The sequence below is a fragment of the Apium graveolens genome, chromosome 11, assembly GCF_009905375.1.
Source record: "Apium graveolens cultivar Ventura chromosome 11, ASM990537v1, whole genome shotgun sequence".
In the NCBI taxonomy this organism is placed as follows: domain Eukaryota; kingdom Viridiplantae; phylum Streptophyta; class Magnoliopsida; order Apiales; family Apiaceae; genus Apium; species Apium graveolens.
This window is the reverse complement of record NC_133657.1, coordinates 173,234,274-173,260,061: the sequence shown is the minus strand read 5'-3', so window position 1 is coordinate 173,260,061 and position 25,788 is coordinate 173,234,274. Positions and strand designations below refer to the sequence as shown.

The 25,788-nt window shown below is 34.3% G+C and overlaps 1 long non-coding RNA gene across 1 annotated transcript in view; it reads right to left on the bottom strand.

Moving 5' to 3' along the window:
* Positions 1-25,788, bottom strand: part of LOC141697224 (uncharacterized) — a 269,642-nt gene that overhangs the window by 194,646 nt on the left and 49,208 nt on the right. The window lies entirely within an intron of this gene.

Sequence of the window (25,788 nt, the reverse complement as noted above, 5' to 3'; positions counted from 1 at the left end):
AGAGGTTTACAGAATTGTTCTTAAAAAAATATTTACCAAGTTATATGCAAGATCAGTTAGAGATGAGGTTTCTGGATTTAAAGCAAGAAAATATGACTATAGCGGAGTACGAAGTGAAGTTTTCGGAGTTAGCGAGGTTTGTGCCAGAGTACGTGAATACAGAAGCTAAGAAAGCTAAAAGGTTTCAACAAGGACTTAAGCCATGGATTCGTAGTCAAATGGCTCTTCATGAGATAAGGACATATGTTGCTGTGGTATAGAAGGAAATGATCATGGAAGGAGAAAAAGAAGCAACTAAAAGGGAAAATGAAGGAAAGAAGAGGAAGTTTGGGGATTCAGAACAAGACCAGGTAAGTTCCAAGTTTAGAGGAAAGCTTGGAAGGAATGTAGGGAATCAAAATAATAAGTTTTGGAAGTTTAAGTTTGGAAATGGGAATTAAAAGAATCGCTTTCAGAAAGCTGGACAATCGACAAAGGACAATAGACCCCAGATTCGGGAATGGAAAACTTGTGGAAAGAGACACCATGGAAGATGTAATAAGCTCAATGTGACATGTTTCAAGTGCAACCAGAAAGGTCATTACTCATCAGAATACACGAGTGGTATAGGGAAGCCAGAGATGACTTGTTTTAAGTGTAGAAAAGTTGGCCATATGGCAAGGAATTGCAAGGAGCCTGTTCAGAAGGCAAATATTCTCAGGATTGTTTGACCCCCGCCTCCACCAGCACAAATAGTTCAGCCAAGGGCGCAAACATTTAATATGACAATAAAAGATGCAGTGCAGGATGCGGATGTGGTAGCAGGTACGCTTGCTATAAATTCAGCAGAAGTCAAAGTGTTAATGGATTCTGGAGCTACTGCATCATTTATTTTTTGAAGATGTTATTGATATATTAAAGTGTGTTGTGTACCCTTTAAAATCTAATCTGATTATAGAATTAGTAAATCAGGAACGAGTTGATGCCAATAGAATTTGTCCTAGTTGCGATATTGTAATAGAAGGTCAGCACTTTTTTGCTGACTTAATACCGTTTAAGTTACGAGAATTCGACGTTATTCTCGGAATGGATTAGTCAGCAAACCAAGATGCGCAGATCGAATGTAGAAACAAGAAAGTATAATTGAGAACCAAGGATGAAGCTGAGGTGATATTTAAAGAAAAGAAGCAAGACAAGAAGTTTCTAACGGAAATTCAGACAAGAAGATTATTACGACAAGGATGCGAAGCTTATTTGGCTCACGTAAAGGATATGGAGAAGGAATCCCTAAAGATTGAGGATATTCATATTATTAAAGAGTTTCCCGATGTGTTTCCCGATGTATTTCCCGATAAATTACCCGGACTACCTCTTGATTGAGAGATTGAATTCACGATCAATTTGGCTCCTGGAACGGAACCATTTTTGAAAGCCCCTTATCGAATGACATCCATAGAAATGAAGGAACTATCGATTTAATTACAAGAATTATTGGAAAAAGGAGTAATTCGACCGAGTGTATCCCTGTGGGGTGCACCAGTGTTGTTCGTAAAGAAGAAAGATGAAAGCATGAAATTGTGTATCAATTATTGCAAACTGAATAAGTTGACTATCAAGAATAATTACCCTCTACCGTGAATCGATGATGTATTTGATCAGCTGAAAGGAGCTACCTATTTCTCAAAGATCGATTTAAGATCGGGGTATCATCAATTGAAGATTAAAGCAGAAGATATACCCAAGACGGCATTTCGAACGAGATATGGACATTATGAATTCTTGGTAACGGCGTTTGGTTTGAGAAATGCACCAGCTGCTTTTATGGATCTTATGAATCGAGTATTTAAGAAATACTTGGACAAGTTCGTAATAATGTTTATTGACGATATCTTGATTTACTCAAAGTCGGAAGCAGAACATATGGAGCATTTGAAGATTGCCTTGGAAATCATGAGTAAAGAGAAATTGTAAGTTTTCTAAATGTGAGTTTTGGTTAAAGGAAGTTCAGTTTCTTAGACATGTAGTCAATAGTGAAGGTATCAAAGTAGATCCTGCGAAGATTGAGGCTGTTATGAATTGGGAAAGTCAATAGTGAAAAGCTTTTTGGGATTGGATGAATATTATCGACAATTCATTCAAGTTTTTTCTAAGATTACAGTTCCACTAACTAAGTTGACAAGGAAAAATAAAAAATTTGTTTGGACAGATAAGTGTGAAGAAAGCTTTCAAGAACTAAAGAAAAGGTTAGCTTATGCGCTAGTGTTGGTTCTACCTGATGAGAAGAGCGAGTTTGTGATATATAGCGATGCTTCGTATAAAGGATTAGGTTGCGTGTTGATGGAGCACGAAAAGGTGATAGCGTATGCGCATATCCTACGCATGATTTGGAATTAGCAGCGATTGTGTTTGCCCTTAAGATTTGGAGACACTATTTGTACGGAGAGAAATATGAAATTTATACGGACCACAAAAGCTTGAAGTACATCTTCACATAGAAAGAAATAAACATGAGATAAAGAAGATGGTTGGAACTAATCAAGGATTACGACTGCACGATAAGTTATCATCCCGGAAAAGCGAATGTTGTAGCGGATGCGCTAAGCCGCAAGGAAAGATTGAATATGTTAACTTTTTCTGCAGAATTGATCAAAGAATTTGAGAAGTTGGAGATAGAGATGCAAATCCTGGAGATAGCAAATAAAGTTATTTACACAATGGCATTTCAGCCAGAAATTTTGTAAAAGATTCGACGTTGTCAGGAACAACTGATGGACCATGAGAAGGATAAATTGTCAAGTGAAGAGATTAAAGCTCAAAAGGATGATAAAGGGATATACATAGTTTGTTCGCGTATTTGGATTCCTAATGTTACAGAGTTGAGGCACGAGATTCTACACAAAGCACATAATTCAAGATTTTTGAATTATCCCGAAAGTAGGAAAATGTACAAGGATCTGAAAGAGAACTATTAGTGGTCGAATATGATAAAGGAAATTACAGAGTGGATAAGTGTTATACGTGTCAAAGAGTAAAGGCGGAACACCAATGATCGAGTGGATTACTTCAGCCACTAGACATACCAGAATGAAAATGGGAGCATATCGCAATGGATTTCGTGGTAGGACTACCAAAGACCAAGGCTAATCATGATACGATTTGGGTGATTATTGATCGACTGACAAAGTCAATGCATTTATTACCAATCAACGAAAGATTCTCATTGGAAAGAATAGTCAAGTTGTATCTGGACGAAATCGTGATGTGTCATGGAGTACCAGTAACTATCATGGCTGATAGAGATCCAAGGTTTAACTCAAGATTTTGGCGATAATTTTATGATCATTTGGGTACGAAATTGAAAATGAGTACAACATATCATCTGAAGATAGACGAACAAAGTGAAAGGACTATTCAAATAATAAAAGACATGCTGAGAACCTGTGCATTGGATTTCCAAGGAAATTAGCATGATCATTTGCCGCTAATAGAGTTTTCGTATAACAACAGTTATCACGCGAGTATTAGAATGCCGCCTTATGAAGCATTGTATGGAAGAAAATTCAGATCCCCTACATATTGGGATGAAGTTGGTGAGTGCAGGCTGTTGGGCCCAGAACTAGTTCAATAAATGAAAGATAAAGTGGAAGTGATTCGTAAAAGGCTGGTAGCTGCTCAAAATTGACAAAGGAAATATGCAGACCAGAATCGAAAGGATAAGGTATTTGAACCCGGTGACAAAGCATTGATAAAGATATCTTCATGGAAAGGCTTATCCAGACTTGGAAAGAAAGAAAAGCTGAGTCCTAGATATATTGGACCATTCGAAGTGTTAAATCAAGTTGGAAAAGTGGCATACGAGTTAGCGTTACCTCCGCAGATGCAACATCTCCATAACGTGTTTCACTTATCTCTTTTGAAGAAGTATAATGCAGATGCTAGCCACGTAATCGAGTTGGAACCCATGGAAATTCAGCAAAATATATCCTATATGGAACAACCCGTTCAAATTTTAGATCGTAAAGAGAAAGCGCTTCGAAATAAGGTTGTACCTCTAGTTAGAGTTCTATGGAAAAATCCTAAGGTAGAGGAATTAACTTGGGAATTAGAAAGTGAAATGCGAGAAAAATATCCTCTTTTGTTTGCTTAGGCTGGATTCTGAGGATAGGATCCTTTTAAGGGGGTAGATTGTAACGGCTAGGGTTTTCATAATGTATTTATTGAATAAGATACAGTTTTGTTTTATAATTGTAGATTATGAAGATTTACTAGTATAAAATATTAAGTTATATAATTTCATGACTTATATGAAATTTCTGTGAAATAGTAATAAGGAACGGGCAAAGTCTCGTTCAAGTTTGATGAGTCAGCGAAAATGTTTAAGTTATGATTGTTAGGCCGTCAGGTAGAACGGGAGTTGTTATTCAAAGGATGAATTAAATGAGAAGGATTAAGAATAATAAAATTGAGTATTATAATAAGTTATGTAAATATTGAGTTCTTTGTGTGTTTTTGTGGTTTGGATCGCAATTGAGAAAGTTATATCGTTATTTGAATTATCGGATAATTGTTACCCGCGTAATCAGCTATTCAATGGGAATAATGTGTTTAAGTGTACAAATGTGAAATATGTTTGATGTTATTGTGTGAATATATATTATTCTAAAGTTACGAGTATGAATCTGTGATTCACGAGTTTTTAAAATTATTTTCAGAGAATTTATGTGATTAAAATAAGGATTAATTGATCCTTATATATTTTTATAAAATTATTAAAATATGATCAAGGTGCAAAATTTGTTTTATTATCTCTAGAATAGTCCTAGGGACTTTTCAAAAATTATTAATTTGATGTTTGGATATTTTAAAATAATTTTCCAGAGTTTATTTCTATTATTGGGGATTTATTTATAAAATCCATAGAAATTAATTCGTTCACTCAAAAATATTCATAAAATACAGGGAGAGAACTAATTTTATATTCTCTGATTTAAAAATATAATTATGGCACTTTTTTTTAAAAAAGCATTTTTATATTATATTTCAAATGCAAGAATGGAATTTTTGCATAAAAGAAATTAAAAAAGAAAATTTTATGGTGAAAAGACCATGGTGCCCTTGCACCATATATACTACCTCTTCCCTTTTCTTTTTTCTCCGTCTCCACTCTCTCTCTCTCTCTCTCACTTCTCTCTCTCTCTCGAGCTATCTCTCTCTCTCTCTCTCTCTCTCTCTCCCTCTCTCTCACTCTCTCTCTCGGTATCTGTCTCTCTCCTCTTGTTTTTCTTCAATTCTCTTGGCAAAACTCAAATCCAACTTAGGATTTGAGCTTCTCTTACCTTATATATACACACAGTTGCATGCATGCATATATGTGTGTTTGTGTTTGGTCTGAATGGTGATATCTTCTCGGTTTCTTGCTTCAATTTTGTAGAAATTTGTTATTGAATGCTTGCATGTTAGTTGCTATGATTTTGTTTGAGAAAAATCGGTGAGTTTTCGAGTTGGGGGCCGAATTTGGAAACCACGAACCCTTACCGCCATCGGTGATGAATTTCGGTGAGCCGGTGGTGAATATTGATGCTAGACTAAGTTCTACAATCCCTAAAAACCTCTATTTGATTGTTGTATGTTGTTCTTCTAAAAAACCCAAATGGAACTTTTGGTTTTAAAAGAATTTAGTTTGAGTTATAGAATAAATTTGATTGATATGATTTTGGTTCGTTAGTTTTGATTCGAGTTATGTGAACAAATTCGGTTGTATGTTTTTTTATTCATAAATTTAGTTCGTATGATTTTAAAGTCAAATTATATGTTTAACTTGATTTTTCAAATCGAGATTATGCGTGATGATTTGAGGATTGATAAAATTAATATGTGGATTTATGACTTGCGAGTTCGATTATATGCTAGGATGGATTTGCATGTACAAGGTGTGATTTTGTGTGATTACTAAGAGGTATATTCGGTTTGTAAAGAAAATAAGAAAACGAGACCTAAAAGTAGAGTTGCATGTTATCATTTTGATTTGGTAAAGTTGTTAATCTTATGAATAACAATTGCATGCTATATATTTTAAGTATGATCGATTAGAGATTTTTTGTGAATATTGTTGATTATAATTGTGATATAAGGGTAGGCGTAGTTACGAATGCGCCATGCCCGATTTTTGAAAAGAAAGTATAAACATATGTATAAGAAGCATAGTCGATATGACTTACTAAGATCCGGTGTCGGATTATATGATTATGTGATTACTTGCTATGTGTATAGTATCATGTTATTTGGTGAGATAAAGTGTATGAAAGTGTAACCTATTATGTGTTACGTGTAGTATAAGTATATAAGATAAGTAAATATCGTGATTGGGGTAGAAAGTTAGACGTTTTGAAAAATATCGGGAATCAATCAAGTTTCTAATTAGGGTTTTGTTTTGAATCGTAGATTTGGAAAGCGAAGGCATTCAGGCTGGGAAGGGAAAAGGGATCTTAGGTGGCAGTACCACGAACTCCGTAAAATAGGAAAGCTTTTTAAGAAAAGTAACTTTGCCTTCTATTATGAATTTATTATAGAGAGATTGTTGATGTTATGCATTGATAAAGTAAATAATTTTTGTAATGTTGTTATTGATCCTTGTGATAAACCCTGATAACAATCCCTTATTTCAATAACTTATACCCTATTGTCATATTTTTCTATCTTTGTTATCATTCACCCTAGCGACGTAATAAACCTTTCATAATTCATACCTATTTAACCTAGATTCCTATGAGATTAATCATGTACCATGATTATGTATCGTTCTTTGAACTATCCTGATAACAGCCTTGATATTTTCTTACTTGACGATTGATCATTTCCTCACTTTTGATACCATTATTCCCAATTCGTTTATTTCTTTTGAATTCTTGAATTGAACCTAAGAATGACTTTCGACTTGAATGAGTCCAAACGATTTCATATATCAGTAATGTTAAAATAAATTTAGCCAAACTTCCTTATATTCCAATATAAAGGTTTTCCAAAAATGAATTCCAAAAGGATTGGATAGAGATGTAAGAGGCTAGTGGGACTAGTCCAGTCACATAAGAGATTAGCGGGGCTGGTCCAATATAAGGCTGAAATAATGCCGTAGGTACCTTAATGACCGGATGGAGGTCAGTACGGGCTGATCACCCATATTATATTTAAAAGATGGATATTCCAATCAAGGGTTATTTGTTGTTAAATATCGAGAGTAAAAGTTTTATAGATGTTGCAATAAGCGTAATGGTTATCTTTTGATTTGAAATTGAATAGTTTCAATTGAATCTTCCTTGAATTTCTGAGAAATTTTATTTGAGAACCCTGTCACATTACTTTCATATATTTATGTTCAAAGCTTGGTATGATTGCCTTTTAAAGGGTGAACTTTTCCGAGAACCCTGTCGAATGATCTTGAGAAATGTTGATTATACTGACTTGAATATTGAAAGCCCTAAAACCCTCTTTTGAAACCCCTTTTTCCAGAAAGTTGATATAATGCTTCCACCTAGTTTACTGGATATAGAATTCCTTAGTCATTATGTTATACTGATATTTAGAACCATTTATATAGTTACTTGTTTAACTTCTTTGCTCATTTATTTGTGTGATCTAACAATGGTAGTTAAACAAGAAGATGACCAGACTTAGGCGCACCACTCGCAAGAGCGTTCCTGGCGGTCCCTACCGTGTGGTGGGATTCCAGTTTCCAGATCAAGTAGATGCTGTGTGAGCAAGCACCAAGAGTTGGTGGGAAGTCTAATAGCTGAATCATATACTTTTGGGTTATTTGTCGATTCCAAGTCAGAATCAAATAATTTGGTTTTATTTATATTAAGGGTTGTATAAATATTACTCTGGTTGGTAGTTGTAATATTGTCTCATACTTTATCCTATTTAGATTCTGTTAGTTTCGTGGTTTATTATAATTCTGCTGTTATTATATTAGTTTATTGGTGTTGTGGGTCCTCATTCCTAACCCCGAGTTTGAGGGCGTCACACCGGCTGTCAATAATTCATCGCAACTAAAGAAGACTTACATAGATAAATTCTATGACAGATCCCAAATCCCGAGGAGGGCCTACCATCTCTACCATCCAAAGAGTTCGGATCGAATTTTTCACACCTCTCCCGTCCCGTCGAGTTATGGGGACTATGCCATCAGGATTTCTGAAGCCGCTCTTAAATGTAGCTTCCGTGTCCCACTTCTAAAGTTGGTGATGAGCCTATTTAGGCAAATGAAAATTGGCTTCACTCAGATGGATCCTAAAAGATTTATACACATCAACAGTTTTCAATGTCGGTGCTTGGAGGCGAAGATCAAGCCTTCGATCCGGTTGTTCTGGTTCCACTACGACTTCTGTAGGAATAGGAAAATTCTGGGTTTCTACCTCATCGGCCGAAGAGCTGGCCTAGGGGATTGGTGTTTCACCAATTCCAGTAATGAGAAGAGTCACACGCACTGGTGCTACATCTCTGGCATCTATTTGGCAGAGTTCGGGGTTTGGCGTGAGGTCGATCCAACTCGGCTAATGATGCCTGTCCTTGAGCCCGAAGAGGCTATAGCCTACGGGTCTTTAGTGTCTCTGAAAGCTCCCAAGATTTTGTTAACCAGTAGTCGGGATAGAGACTGGTTGTTCGCCCTATGGAGTAGTGGTAACACCTTGTTTTCCTTGTTGCATGCTTTACTTGCTTTTCTTTTCTACTATTTTACTTATAGAAATCCACTACTTCTTATATCTCCGGTATCTGACATTTTCCTTGTATTTTTATCTTTGCAGTTTCTTCCCGCCAGGAAGTGCTAGAAAGGAAACGGCGTAAGGCCGAATAAAAGCTTGCTCTAAAGAGGGCGGCCGCGGGCATCTCTCGTCCGGAGGACCCCGACACCCGGGTGCCAATTTCTTCCCCCTCCCATTCTCCTACTCCTTCCTTCGAGTTGACCGACGAGACTCGGTCGGAAGCTTCAGATGCCTTGGTTGACCCTTGAAAAAGGGAAAGGGATCATGACGATAACGTCATTGAGACCTATATCGCGAAATAGGGTGTTATCTCTTCGAACTCCATTATGATAAAGGCTCCTGCATTGGCTAGGGAAGCCCAGCCCGATCTCTGACGTGGTCTCATGTTGTCGAAGGACAAACATGTTTATGCTACGGTGGACCTTCCCGAGGCTTGCACCGAGCTGATGGCTCGATTTACTTTGGTGTGTTTCGCTCTCTTTCTTCTTTACCTGTACCATCTCGTCATGTCTCTATTTTCCCTGATTTGTATTTATTTTCCTTCTCCTGTTTTTATGACAGGCTATTCCTTGGTCGGCTGCTATAGGTGACAAGGTCCAAGATGCTCAAGCCCGGATGAAGGCGACAAGCCAGCTCGAAACCAAGGTCACTAAGGCCGAGGAGAAGCTCGGGCGGGAGCAGAGAGCAAGGGAGGTGTCTGAAGGTCAAGCTTCGTCCTTGGCTACTGATAAACAAAACTTGGAAGATGAGGTGTCTCTTTGAAGAAACATGTGGAGCGGCGTAATGCTCAGCTGAAGGCATCCAGGAAGATGCTCCGAAAGAAGAAGAAGAAGCTGGAGCGAACGAAGGAACGCTGCTTCCAGATGGGCTTTGATGAAGCCGTCATTCGGGCTTTCGACAGGTTATAGGATTAAAAGCTTCTGCTGAATGTCGGCATAGAAGATATTAAAAATGTACATATAATACGATATTAAAAATAAAAATAAGATCTAACCAAAGGAGATCTTTGTTTACACACAAAATTCCTATAATAGTAAACATTTAGTCATTAATGATTCACAAATACCCAATAAATGGTCAAAAACGATTATATATAGCACTCTCGCATTAGCACAATTATGTCAACTCAAATGACACAACATCCTATAAATAAGAGTAATAACCAGTATATAATCCTATACATATGTAAAAAATAAGATAAAAAAATCTTGCCAATTAATAACTTATTAAAAAAATTTAAAATCAAACTTCAAAAATTTATTATGATACATAACCCAACTAAGATATATAGCTGAAACATTATTATAAAATTTTAAAAAAATAATCGAAATACAGCCAACACTAGTTTAGGTTGGTGCAGGAGAAGTCATTAAATATCAATTAAATACTATTACTATACTAATATAAAAGGAATTACTAACAATTATTTTATGTAGAACAAATAAAACAACGTTACAATGATAAAATTAAGGTGTTAATAATAGAATCGCTCAATAAAAAAATTTCCATTTTGATAATTAGTAGTACCCATTTAACACAACCAAGACATCATGCATGTTTAAAATTTTAACATTGTTAATCACATTTAATACATGTTGTAAAAGTAAAATATTAGTCACATGAATTCATTGTAACTAACAAAAGTGACCAGAACTTAATGGACATTCAAATTCTTAAAAGCATTTAAATGCATAAATGTTACTAAACTTAGCTCTAAATCACGTGTTACAAAAAAACTATAGGCATTTAATTATTTGTGATCAAAACTTTAAAAAATTAAAATTAGAAACTCATGTCAACAACTCTTATCAACTGACAAATTATAATATTTAAACCCATGTTAAAATTTTAAATGAAAACCTACGATACATGATCACGACCACGATCAAGATAATTATACTTACAAATAGGAAAAGATCACAAAATTTGGATAAAAATGTTTACATTTTAACTTAAAAGCACAAATGTAACTAGGTTAAGGTTCATTTAAATTTTCATCAATCAAAAAACTCCGAACAAACTCAATTATGCATACAACTAAATTAAATTATCAATTAAAATCTTAACTATTTAAAAATTATACCTTTATCATGGGTCAATTCACATGGGACTTACATATTATCTGAAAGATCTTACTGGACAATGAATAAAATTGTGCTAAATCATGTTGAAAACCCGACTTACCCTACTTGTTGACTCGCCAAATTTGATAAAAAAAAATCTATTTTGTGATATATCCACAAATTTTCTTCTAGGAATCACTTAATATTTTATCCAAATTGGTATGAAAATTAATAACTTTGCTCAATAAATTAATTTAACACCAAAGCAATCTTTGAAAAAAAATTGGTTTCTTCACGTGCCCAAGGGGTGAAGGAGCGAGGATGGAGAGCAGAGAAAGACGATCAAATAGGGAGGGTTGTTTAAGTTTGATTTCTAGAAAATATAAAGTGAATGCAACACACATGTTCAATCAAATATAAGAATATTAGAAAGTGGTGGAGAGAGATCAAAGGTGGGGGAGAGAGAAGGTGGGTGTGAAAGAGGAAGAGGGGTGAGAGGGACAGATTGAGAGAGAGAATGGGGAGGGGAGAGAAGGCATAATATTGTAAACATTATTTTCAAGTACTGGTTTAAGTTCCTTTGTTCAAATAAATATTTAGGTCAATTAAGTAATTCATTCTCGTTGTCTGGGGAAAATGTAAAGAATTATTGTAAGGCCCATTGAAGTCCCTGAATTAAGGGAAAAAAGGTTATAAGTAGGGCATTTGTTGTTGCTATAAGGGATGCTCGCCTTTATACGGCTTCACTATCGCTTTTATGTAGTGGTCGAAAAGGTAGTATTCATGTCATACTAGAATACATATTTAATAGTGCTAGAAGCTTCGCAAGAAGCAAAGAAGATGAGGAGGCTTTACTTCGTATACAAGGCTCGTTCTGTACTTTTACTTACGAGCTCGTGTAGTACTCGCCCCTATTTATAAATGGGTTTATGCACTTCACTCGATGTCTACTAAACGTGCGTTCGTGCAAGCGGGCGAACCCTTCCATTTAGTGGCTTCCCTTTTTTCCCTCACCCTACTTTTTCATCTTCGCTTAAGCTTCCATGGTTTATGGGATTAATTGATTGGATATCCGCGAACTATAATTTTTATTAGAAACAACTTCTGCGATGATAAATATGGGTCAGGTTTGTTTGGCATTTATGCCCTCTGCCCTCCAAACAGTATGCGTGCCTTTCAGTTCATACTACTCACACTCTTAGATCTTCACGACACATCCTCCACCATAGTGTAAGTTGGGAGCTACCCTGAAAAGTGAGGCATACTTAAAAATTTACTTTTAACGACGTCAACACCCAAAAAAGTAGCCATTGAGAGTGTCCGTTATCTTTTTAGAGGAACATTATGATCTTGGACGGGCGGCCCCTTCGCATGACCTAGAAAGCAAAAAAGTTTGTGTTACTTTAAGGCCTCTAAACTCCCCCCCTCAGGACACTGTTGCACTGCCCATAGAGTCGAGGTAGCCCCGACATTGAAAGGCATATATCATAGCCTATTTGTTTATTCGAGGATTTAACTCAACTCAAATAAGAATGTAACAAGTAAATAGTGGTTCTATCGTCAAAGAGATCTCTCACAGTAACATCTGTCAAAGGATTAAGAAACATTGTACATCTACAGACTTGAGGAATTAATTCACTGGAAGAAGTTCAAGAAATTGATCAAGCCTCAGTGATATAAATCAAGATTGTGGATTTAATCAAGTGTCAGAGATCTTGTCAGGGTATCCGATAATTACAGGGATTTAATCTGAAGAAAATCAAGTTATTAAAGTCAAGACATGAAGAAACATCACAAAAGTTAGTCACTCATGAACCAGACAGTACATCGACTGTCAACATTGAAGTGGTGGAATTGATTCATAATTTTCAGAAGATTTTCAGAAGAATGGTTGCAGTTCAAGAGTAGTATTAATTCTCTATTAATTAAATAAGTCATATAATTTAATTAAGAAAATAAATTATATCTGCAAAGATTATTTTTTTGATTAATTGAATTAATTGATTAATTAATTTCGAATTAATATTATTGATTTTCAGAAGTGTAATTGAATTAAAATCAGTTTAAATTCAATAAGACAATTAAACTTGAACTGGCATGACAATCCAGATTGTCATACCGATTGTCATGTCAGGTCATTTCTAATTGTCTCACCGAAAGTTCTAGCAGGGAGGAGAATTATCTTGCCAGTTCAGTTTGATAGTCTTGCTAGTTCAATCTTTTGTCTCACCGAAAGTCATGGTGGTTCAGTGGATTGTCTTGCCAAGCCTTGGATTGTCTCTCCAATACAGTTGCTACTGCCCTTGGTTATTTTAAAAAGACAGAGAACCTACAACATTCATTACTACTCAACCAACTAAAGAACACAGAGAAGCAGCAGCCGCAAACAAAGTTTAACTCTCAGCTGTATTTCAGTTCATTTATTTCTAGTCATTAAAGTTAAATCTAAACCACTAGAAATCATTCTCTTGTTCTTGTGTAACTATCTAGCGGATCAAAATCCCTAGAACTTAATCTCAAATTACTTCTAGCATTTGATCTTTTTATTGCAAAAATAGAAAAAGTTCATGTCGAACTTATTCTAGATTTGTGATAATTTATTTGAGATTAATTCCTTGTAATCGATACCGTTGTTGTAACACCTTTCAAGTTTAATAATAGTTTTATTTAACTTAAATTTTGTTTCACTTTTTTATTCCGCATTAAATTCGATTAAATGGTTAAGTTTGTATTCAACCCCCTTCTATAAACGTATTGGGACCTAACACGCCGACTTGCTTAGATCCTTGGTTCGACCTCTTCATGAGAATTCAGGTCCTTTTTGTTTTGCTTAATTACCTTTTAACCATGTTAAATTTTGTGCGGTTTATAATCAACCAACACTTCCTTCCCTTTGGTCATGCTTATGTCATCCTTCTATGTCATCTTCGCACACTTGTCCTCTTCTTGTTGGTGTGATGACATCATCATCATTTACCTCTTTGATTAACTCCTAATTACTTGGCTAATGACCGCTGATCTGTTATACGGTTCGCTTAACTTTCGTTCTCGTTTATCGTTTGAGGGATCATATCCGGGATCTTATTACTTGGGTTTCCTTAACCTTTCTCAATACATTATATTCCTTTTATGATCCTCTCTTATAATCCTTGAATTTAAATCCTTTTTATCCTGTTGCCTTATACTCTATTCTTTCGGTATCTGGTGGATTTTCGGGAAAAATCAAAGTGTTCGAATTTGGATTCTGACGATCTTTACATACACTTATTTAATTTATGGAATACTAATACGATCTTAGAATTTTCATAACAGTACTCCTATATATCGTGGTCTGATAATTTTTCTTAATCAGCATTGTCAGCAAAAACACTATTCATAAGGGTTACAAAAAGTTAAAAAATTTGGGGTTATTACACGAATCATCAAGATCAAATCTTCCAAGACAGACTGTCTGGAATAAAGCTCATCCTTTTGAGTTGATTATTGGTGATCCAGATGTTGGAGTCAGAACTAGACGTGCTACTCAAGATGAATGTCTGTTCTCGGGATTTCTTTCTGAGATGGAACCTAAGAAGATTGAGGAAGCACTGATTGATCTAGATTGGGTGATTGTTATGCAAGATGAACTCAATCAGTTTGAACATCAACAAGTCTGGAAACTGGTACCTAGACCTACACACAAGAAAGCTGTTGGTACTCGGTGGGTATTCAGGAATAAACTAGATGAAGATGGTGTGGTTACAAGGAACAAAGCAAGACTGGTAGCTAAGGGATATTCTCAAGCGGAAGGCATTGATTATGATGAAACATATGCTCCAGTGGCTAGACTTGAGGCCATCAGGATATTTCTAGCATTCGCAACATTCTCGAACTTTAAAGTTTATCAAATGGATGTCAAGAGTGCATTTCTGAATGGAAAGCTGGATGAAGAAGTGTATGTAGATCAACCTCCTGGTTTTGAAGATCCAGATCATTTGGACTATGTCTACTTTCTTTTCAAAGCTATCTATGGTCTAAAACAGTCTCTGAGAAAATGGTGTGACACTTTTTCTGAATTTCTTATTGAAAATGGCTTTATTAGGGGTGTCATAGAAAAAACACTCTTTTCTAAAAAGCATAAAAATGATACTATATTGGTCAAAGTCTATATGGATGATATAATATTTGGGTCTACTAATGATAGTCTCTGTAAGAGATTTTCTAAGTTAATGCACAACAAATTTGAAATGAGCATGATGGGAGAGCTGAAGTTCTTTCTTGGATTACAAGTAAATCAAAGGTTAGATGGAATATTTATTTGTCAATCCAAGTATCTCAAGGAACTCCTCAAAAAGTACAATCTAGAGGATTCTGCATCAGCAAGGACTCCGTCATCTACAGCTGTCAAGCTTGGACCATGTGAAAACTCCATTAAGGTAGATGTCACAAGCTACAGAGGTATGATTGGCTCGTTACTCTATCTTACTGCAAGTAGACCAGATATTATGTATGCTACATGCTTATGTGCAAGGTTCCAAGCGGATCCTAGAGATATTCATCTCGTTGCTGTTAAACGAATTTTAAATATCTTAAGGGAACACCAAATCTAGGTATTTGGTACCCTAAAGAATCTGGTTTTAACCTTGTTGGATATACATATTCAGATTACGCAGGAAGTATTGTTGATATGAAAAGCACCTCAGGGAGTTGTCAATTCCTAGGTAGCAGACTAGTCTCATGGTACAGCAAGAAACAGCAAACAGTTTCCAACTCAACGGTCGAGGCTGAATATATTGCTACCGGAAGCTACTGTGCTCAGATCTTGTGGATTAGGAACCAGCTACGGGACTATGGCTCTGTATTGAACAAAATTCATATTCTATGTGACAATACAAGTGCAATAGCCATCACCAACAACCCTGTACAACACACGAGGACCAAGCACATCGACATCAGGTATCATTTTATCAGAGAGCATGTCATGAATGGTACTGTTGAACTATTTTTTGTTCCAACAGAAGAACAAATAGCAGATATTTTCATTAAATCTCTTGATGAATCCACATTTACCAGATTAGTTGGTAAATTGGGTATGTTGAATAGTTTTAGTGATTAAACTAGATAATATCTGAGATCTGTTCTTGAATGAATTTACGAATGAATTTTTCATATGAAAAATTCATTCGCAAATTTATTTTATCATTTATACCATATTTATTGCTTATTCCATGTAATTTTGTTATCTTATCTTATTTATTTATTCAACTTGTCAATTTTAATATCTCAGAATATTTTATTTTCTCTAAAAGTATTTTTCTATGAATTTTATCTGCTAAAACTCAAAAGAAATCTATTTTTGGACTAAAATATAGTTATTTATGAATATTTTAATTTGTATATATCGTCTATATTTATGCTATATTTGTATAAGTTTTTATTTGTATTTTCTGTATTCGTAAATATTGTTTAAAGTTTTTTTTTGCATTTCTATTTTTAAGCGTGTTTATGTTTTTTTATATATATAACTGCAATGAAAATCGGCAAGACTATTGAAATTGTCTTGCTGAAAGTCATTCCAGTTTAATTTCATTTATTTTAATTCTCAGTACAGTTTTATACTGGTAAGACAATCGGTATGACAATCAATTGTCTTGCTAGTTATAAAATTATATAATATACATTAACTATTTTCTATTTTTATTTTATACTGGAATGACTATTGGTATGACTATCGGATTATCATTCCAGCTTAATTTCCATTTTCGTTTTAAATTCCCTTTTTGCCTGGTATGACAATAGGTATGACAATCGGTATGCCAATCCAGGATTGTCATACCAGTTGTCCTACTTAGGCGTCTTTGTGTTGTTTTCTTTTTTTGTTGTTTTCTCTTTTTCGTTTTAAAATCAATCTGTGTTCTTGATCAACTGTCTCTCTCTCTCCCAAATCGCCATTTTTTTCTCCTTGCTCGAGTTTTTACTCAGCAGACTCCAATCTTCACTTCTGCTTATATACATACGTGTGTATACATACAGAAGTGCTGCCAATTTTTTTTTTTAAAAAAATCAGTTCTTTCATTTGTAATTGGCAGTGTTCCCAATTCGTTTTTGAACTTAAATCTGGTAGTGTGTCGTGTGTTTTTGCAAAATCTGTTCCTTCTACTGAGTTTGTGGGATAAAAATCAACAAGATACATTTTTTTCTAAATTTTTTGGATATAATTGAATTAATTCGAATTATTAATTATTTTTAATTCGAATTTTCTTAATTTAATTCTTAAAATTCTGAAAGTGTGTGTTTTATTAAATTTTTTGATGGCTCTCAATTTCCATATTGTCCGCATAATCATGTTGGTTATTTTAATCCGGAAAATTATAATGTTGAAAAATTTAAGTCGTGGATTAGATTTTTAAATGATCATTCGATTGTTAGCTCTGCTATTAAATTAAATGTTCTATTAAATGCCGACTTGCTTAGACTGATTTGCACAACTTCTACTGTGGCCGCTGATTCTAACTCTTTTTCATTCACCGTGGCAAACACACAGTATGTAGTTGATGAAACAGTCATCAATAGAGCTTTAAATTTTTCAATGGACAATTTCTGTAATTTACCCTCTGACAATGAGATTTCAAATTTTTTTCATGCTATTAACTATCAGGGGGTGATTAATTTGACTAAGCTGTCTAAATCAAATTTGGTTTCTGAATGGGATATTTTCTTCGATACACTTTCCAAAGTGTTTGCCAACTGCACTAAATCCAATTTTCACAACATCACTTCCACTCTGCAGTATATTGGTCTTGCGGTTGTTTTCAATCAAAGGATCAATTTTGGCAAATTACTTTTACCCATTCTTCTGAGACGTCTCACTGCAGCTAAGCGTGATCATTCTACGAATCGTAGGGTTTCTTGCTACTACGCTCGATTTCTTATGCTTATAGCAGAACATCTTCTCACCCCTGAGCATAAGGCTCTTTTTGCTAACTCATCAGTAGCTGAACCCCCTCCGGTAAGCAAAAAGATCTACACACGCCAAGACACAGCCTTTAAATTCATGCAAGTTCCAGTACTTGTATCTGCTTTCATGGCCACCTTCATTCCTTTACCAATTTTTAATCTTCCCGGTCATGAACAACAAACTCAACCTCCAGTGGTTCAAGCCACTCAGGCATAAACATCAGATGCTCTTCCACTGCAGTTAATAATTCCTCACTCTCAACCTATTCCTACTTCTGATATAAGACCCCCAGTGGTTGATAGGGCTGACCATGAAGTTGTAAAACCACATCTTCAATCCCAGGTCATAGAGCCAAACACAAAGTCACAACCTGTCTCAAACTCTCCCCCACTATCAAAAATGTTACCGAGAAGGTTAGTAGGAAGTAGTGTGTTTTTAGATGTGGATTAACCCTCAGCTCTGCCTCCTCCCAAGAAGAGAAGAACATTTACTGAGGCATCTGAAAGCCCATCCTTGTCCTCCCAACAGGATATGGACTTTGAAATGGCCACTGAACAGTTAATAGAGACATTCTCTCAACAGGATGAATCTATTGAAATTCGCCATAGGGCCATGGCATCTTGTACTGAGTCAAGCACACTTCCATTACTCACAATGGAAGCATACATACCAATAGATGACACTCATGATACAAAGAGAGGAATGCACATTGAGAAGGTTACAGTGTCTGCCAAGTTATGGCAGAAGAGCAGTCACATGCTTCAGAGGGAAAATCTAACTCTCAGCCTCCTCTAATAGAGTCATTTTCTCCCCTCCCATATCCAACACCTCTGGTTCCCTCACGGGATTCTCCACTCGCAGATTTATCTGGAGAAAGTGGAGGGCAACTCGGTCAATCTATCCCTGAAGCAATTCAGACATCTATTTCACATGCCAAGATAGATTTGACTGAGGATCGGGACTCGCGAATTCCTATTGCACCACCACTGACCTCTCTTGAAGAGGCTAGGGTGATTTCAATTACAGGTACAGAAGACCAGCAACAGGATGGCTCCTCACGAGCAATTATATTGAGAGAAACACAAGCACGCGAGAGGAGTGAACTAGGAACGAGAGATATTCAGGTGAGCGCACACACAGACACAAACACTGAAAACCTGTTAGCTCAGATTGCTACTCTGAAAGAACAACTTGCTAAAAGTCAGGCTGGGGCTCAAACATTCAAAGCAGATGTGATTGAACTGTCTTCTTCTTCCACCTCTGTCAACAATCAGCTGGCAATTATCAGGAATGATATCTCAGATTTGAAGACCACTGTGATACCAAAGCTTAACTCCATTCAGGAATCTCCAACTTTATCAGCCGAAGACATTGCAAACTTCTGCTCTTTCCATACTAGAATGAATTCTCTTGAAGACCTAATTGAAATGAACCATTCACTGGACTCTTCCAGATTCTTGAAGATAGAAAAGGGCATGGAACATCTCAATGAAGGGATGAAGAACTTGTATTTCATGATAAAAAATTCTCACTGTCCTACTGAAGAGCAAATGACCTTCTTTGAAGGGCCGTCTAGTGGAGGCTCGGGCTCTGGAGGTAATGGAGGTCATGAAGGGTCTAAAGGGAAATCTGTAGAGGATTCCTCAACTAAGGGGGAGAAGCAAGGGAGAAGTGGAAAAGGAAAAAAAAATATTCTTCTGTTGGAGAGACAAGGAAGGTTGATGATGTCTACTATAGTGGAGAGCAAGATGACTTCGATATTCTTGATGTTCCCATTGAAAAAGTCCTGGAAGATAAAGCTGGTATCTTTAAAGCTGAAGAGGAAAGTAATTTTGAAGACTGGGAAGAGGAAGCTCTAGTGGATCCTCTTTTTGAGAAAGAGTTCCAGAAGCAGCAGTCAGAGTTGATGAGAAAAGAAGTTGAACTTAAAAAGATATCGCTGATCATTGACATGAAGAAAAAAATCCAAAGAACAGAAACTCTCGAAAAGCAACGTCTTCATGACATTAAAGCTGAAGAAAGAAGAAGAGATGTCAATCTGAAGATTGGTGTAAAATGGGATGAAGCAAGGAGAGTTCTTGATATACCTCAGCTGAGCACGAACAATGATAGGGAGTTTCTACATCTTCTCGACAGGCTGAAAATTTCTAATCCAAACAATGACGGGTACATGGATGCTATCAAGACTGAAATCTCAAGGATCATAGCTGCTTTTGATAGATCATTAAATGAAATGAGCATCTTTGTATATTGTCATAATGAAGGATCTTTCAAGGTATTACTTCACTTGTTTGAGAATCGTTCTTTATCCGAGATTTGGGTTCTTCTCAACAAAGTCAAAAGAAGCTCAGAATTGAATGAAGTCCTTCGTGAAAGGCTCAAGGAGTTTGCTAGCAGGGCTAGTCCTTAGGTGGTCAACTTACCCTTTCAAGTAAGATTCTTTAAGTCTGACTATCTTCAAATTTGCCATCTCGATTCACAATCTCTTAAAGACTACTCTGCTAAGCATCTTGTCTGAGTTGAAAACTCGAGCTGCTGATCTGATGCAAGCTTATTGTGAAAAGAACATCAAAAGGTACAATCAGTTTAAGAATAAGCTAAAGTCAGTTAGGGTTCAACCAGTTAGACCAGTCAGTTTCTCTTCAGAAAGGGATCGTGTCTATGACAAGGAGCTGCTGCAAGATTTGGAAGAAGGTGAATTCAGAAGTGAAGACAACTGAATTCAAATAGCTCAAAACTTAATGTAATATGCTTAGAGCTTAATGAATCAAGATAGAAAAATGTATTCATATGTTCAGTCTAGAGGAATATCTATCTTGTATTCACTTGTAAATTTCTTTTGGAATATGGAAAATGTTAAATTTAATCCAGAACGTTTCTGCTATTTACTTTGCATTTCTTTTTATATCTTTTTCTTATTTGTTAGTTGAGTTATCCTCTAGGTATTTGTTATTGTTGTCTAACAAATAAATAGGGGAGATCGAAAGGCATATGTCATAGCCTATTTATTTATTCGATGATTTAACTCAACTCAAATAAGAATATAACAAGTAAATAGTGGTTATATCGTCAAAGAGATCTCTCACAGTAACATCTGTCAAAGGATTAAGAAACATTGTTCATCTACAGACTTGAGGAATTAATTCACTGGAAGAAGTTCAAGAAATTGATCAAGCCTCAGTGATATAAATCAAAATTGTGGATATAATCAAGTGTCAGAGATCTTGTCTGGGTATCAGATAATTACAGGGATTTAATCTGAAAAAAATCAAGTTATTAAAGTCAAGACATAAAGAAACGTCACAGAAGTTAGTCACTCATGAACCAGACAGTACATCGAGTGTCAACATTGAAGTGGTGGAATTGATTTATAATTTTCAGAAGATTTTCAGAAGAATGGTTGCAGTTCAAGAGTAGTATTAATTCTCTATTAATTAATTAAGTCATATAATTTAATTAAGAAAATAAATTATATCTGCAAAGATTAATTTATTGATTAATTGAATTAATTGATTAATTAATTTCGAATTAATATTATTGATTTTCAGAAGTGTAATTGAATTAAAATCAGTTTTAATTCAATAAGACAATTAAACTTGAACTGGCATGACAATCCAGATTGTCATACCGATTGTCATGCCAGGTCATTTCTAATTGTCTCACTGAAAGTTCTAGTAGGGAGGAGAATTGTCTTGCCAGTTCAGTTTGATAGTCTTGCTAGTTCAATCTTTTGTCTCACCGAAAGTCATGGTGGTTCAGTGGATTGTCTTGCCAAGCCTTGGATTGTCTCTCTAATACAATTTCTACCGCCCTTGGTTATTTTAAAAAGACAGAGAACCTACAACATTCATTACTACTCAACCAACTAAAGAACACAGAGAAGCAGCAGCCACAAACAAAGTTTAACTCTCAACTGCATTTCAGTTCATTTATTTCTAGTCATTAAAGTTAAATCTAAACCACTAGAAATCATTCTCTTGTTCTTGTGTAACTATCTAGCGGATCAAAATCCCTAGAACTTAATCTCAAATTGTTTCTAGCATTTGATCTTTTTATTGCAAAAATAGAAAAAATTCATGTCAAATTTATTCTAGATTTGTGATAATTTATTTGAGATTAATTCCTTGTAATCGATACCGTTGTTGTAACAACTTTCAAGTTTAATAATAGTTTTATTTAACTTGAATTTTGTTTCACTTTTTAATTCCGCATTAAATTTGATTAAACGGTAAAGTTTGTATTCAACCCCCCTTCTACAAACATATTGGGACCTAACACCCCGACTTGCTTAGATCCTTGGTTCGACCTCTTCATGAGAATTCAGGTCCTTGCGCAACTCATCCCTAATATTTGTATGTTCTGTATGGAGTGCCCCGTTGTTCCTCGAGTTCTAGCCGCAGAACAGAATGCTATCAACTAGGGCGCTATTGGCCACTAACCACTCACTCGCTAGTCGCCCGAGCTCTGCATTTCAAGTTCTTTATCCTAATAGTATCCTCTTCTCTACCTGGAGCCTAACCCCTTCTTCTATTTTATCTACTACTTTGCTCCTCGACTTTATACTACTCCAAACGCTCGCTCTAATAACTTGCTTCTTGGGTGGCTCATTCCCATTTACATATGCCATGATGCTCATGGGCAGCTTATCTATCTATTTGGATTTCCTTTTACCATGTGATTTTATTCAAAGATGTGATCTTAGAGCTCGCATACACTAAGTATACCATCATTAAGAACTTTGCTTTCTGGCTAGGAAATGTCTCTGACGTCCTTTAGACTTCTTATTACTCTTTTATTTTACTTATTCTAACATTTCTAGTACCAACAAATTCATTCGGGAGAGACATCTTACAATGTCATGATGCACTAATTCATGTGGTCATTCCTTTAATACTTCTCTCCCGTTAAAAATAATGTATATCTACGTTGGTGTAAGTTTTAATTTGTTCAACACTATGATTGTAAGTTTTTACAACTTGTTGAATATTATTATTGTAAGTTTTTATGACATTATTTAAGCATTTTAAGTTGGCAATAACTTTAACAATGAAATACTTCATTAACTCATGGTTCATTTAACTAGAACTCAAAAATTTTGCTCAATTATGAAATTCATCGTATGCATTAATCTTTAGTTTACTTCTCTGGGACATAATGACTGCATTATATGAAATAGTTTTAACGTTTTTATCTTTAACGTACAATAACTATAATACTTGCATTCATTCATGAAATACAAATTACATGACACAAAGAAGAAAATGTATAATTTGCTTACTGAGCTTTATTAACATATTATCAACGTTTCGTACATTGGTAATGTCTTGCATAGAAGTCAAATGCATTGATAATTAATTTAATATATTTGATATATATATATACATGAGATATTGCACAATATTTACCAATAAAATTATTGATTGAAGAGCTACCGATCTGATAACGAAAAATTATTGGAAAAAATGTTTTCCGGGTAAACATGTCAAAATCGGGAAAAATCGGGTCAATTTTGAAAAAATCGAAAATGATTAAAGAGTGATTGAATATTAAGGTGTAACTAGCTCTATAACGCGTGCAATACACGTTCATACTATATATTGTCCTAATTAAAATTATTTTCGTTGTTATTATTGACGATATATTTATGTTGTTACCTAATAGATGAAAATATTTTTTGTTTATGCATATGAGCACGAGTGATTGGGGTATGTTTGCAATGGTGCATTCGTAGAAAGTAACAAATTATGTTAGTATCATTTTTTGCTACTTTATAATTAAATGATATTTGTAATATGTTAATACTTAGAAAGTAAAATAAATACAAGTGATTATGTGTTCCTGATGTATATCAATCACTTTAAATATAAAATAATTATTAATTTGTTTGTAATTTTGATATGTTTATGTGTTAGAAATGTGATTGATGATTTAAACTATATAGGCAATTGATGTCCCAATAACTTTCTATTTTCGGATGTTCCAACAGATGGTTAACATTTCCTTAAATATCATATTATCTTTATAATGGGTCCAAATTATACCTCCATTTTCTTAAGTTTTCTTGAACATAATTCATTTTTTTACTCTCCGTGTCTAACAACCTATGAGATGGTGGAATATATGATAGATGTCATAGAACGATTAATAGTGAAGTATAAATTGCACATATACATATAAATAGTTTATTTTATTTTTTCTTTCATTAAATTTAATATAATGTTTCGTCATTTCATTATGTTGGAGGACAAGGTAAGATAAATGACAAATAAGAATATGAGTATGTATCTGTGTGTGCGCGCACACTTGTAATAGTTTATATTTATGTATATATTTATTGTATATATGTATATATATATGTATGTATGAATGTATATATATATGTATGTATGTATGTGTGTGTGTATGTATGTATGTATGCACGTGTAGTGTTGATGTGATCTTATTAAAGAATTTTAGTGATTTCAGTTTGATTTTTTGATAATTTTTGTAGTGCTGCGTGGAAGGCGATTTGGTAGTGATGGTGATATTGGGGATATGTCGCTAGGGGTGATGATATCGGTATATTGGTAAAAAATGATTTAAGATTTTTTTTGCTAAGTGATTTAAGAATATATTACTCAACTTATATATAAATAATATCATATATTATATATATTATAATGTATATTTTTCCCTAAAACTCTATAGGTGATTATATATATATGCATATTTCATATAGTCATACATCAAAAATTTACTTATATTAACGTAAAATTTTAAAAATTAATAAATAACATTAATTAGTTATTTTTAGAATCCGTCTTTTTAAGTACAATCAATTTCGTTGCCCCTAAATTCCCATCATTATCATTATTTATGTATTGTTTACAATGTAGTATCATTTTACCTGGTTTAAACCTTAAAGTTGATATAATATGAAAGTTTTATATGATTTCACAATTACATTTATATAGGGAATACAACAATCCTTTTATAATTGATCGAAAAGTTAAGTTTTAAATTAGTAGAGTGTATATTAGTATTTTTATAACTGATAAAAAAAACATTTTGGCTTATAATAAATACAATATATTGGCTAAATAATTATAAAATTTTAATAATTAGTGGGGAGAAATTTACTGTTACTTTTATATTTATTAAATTTTGAAACAATGTTAAATTGAATTAAGTTAGTGAGTTTTTTGTGGATGTACTTAATGGTTCTTAAAAGAACATGATAATTTTTTTTGGTGTAGTGGGTGGAGATATGAACATTATTATCTCATAATACTATAGTCATGGGTTCAATTCTTATGACACACATAGGGGTAAATGGTTAATTTTTCAAGTAACTTGAAAGAAAATTAATTGAAGGTAGTGAGTTTTTTGTAAATGTAGTAATGAGTTTCTAAAAAAATATCATTAATGTCTTTTGGTGTAGTGGTTGGAGATTGTAAAAAAGGAGGGAGATAATTTTTTAATTGAAATAAATGAGACAGGTGATGCTTAGTGGTCCCCTAGAAATGAGACACATGATGAATATTCTAATATTTAGACACCGATATTATTGGAACACTCTTTTATCTAACAAATCTCAAATTTTAATTTAGGACAAGTTTTGGGGGTGCATTACAAAGCAATGGCATGAGCCATAATTACCAAGGTCCATGGATCATATCAAGGCCCAATTACAGGGAGTAGTTTCAGAATATGCAACAGTGTTACGTATTTAACATACATAATTGTTTTAAAAAATATTTAAAATATATTCAATTTTATTTTAATTTAATATTCTGATAAATTCTCGATTCCAGATAAATCAAAAATTGATGATTCAATCGATTTAGTTAAATTTCCGATTTTTATAACTTTATACCCGCTTCACAAATCTCTATATTGTATACTCTCTCTATTTTCTTTTATACAACATTTAACTTTTGTGCACGTATTTTTAGGTGCTTTGACCATGTAGTTAAAATAATAATTTTTTAATTTTTTTTTTGTAAATAAAAATATCTAACTAAAACTTTAATTCAGAAAAAGAAAATTTTAAAAATTATTATTTTAACTA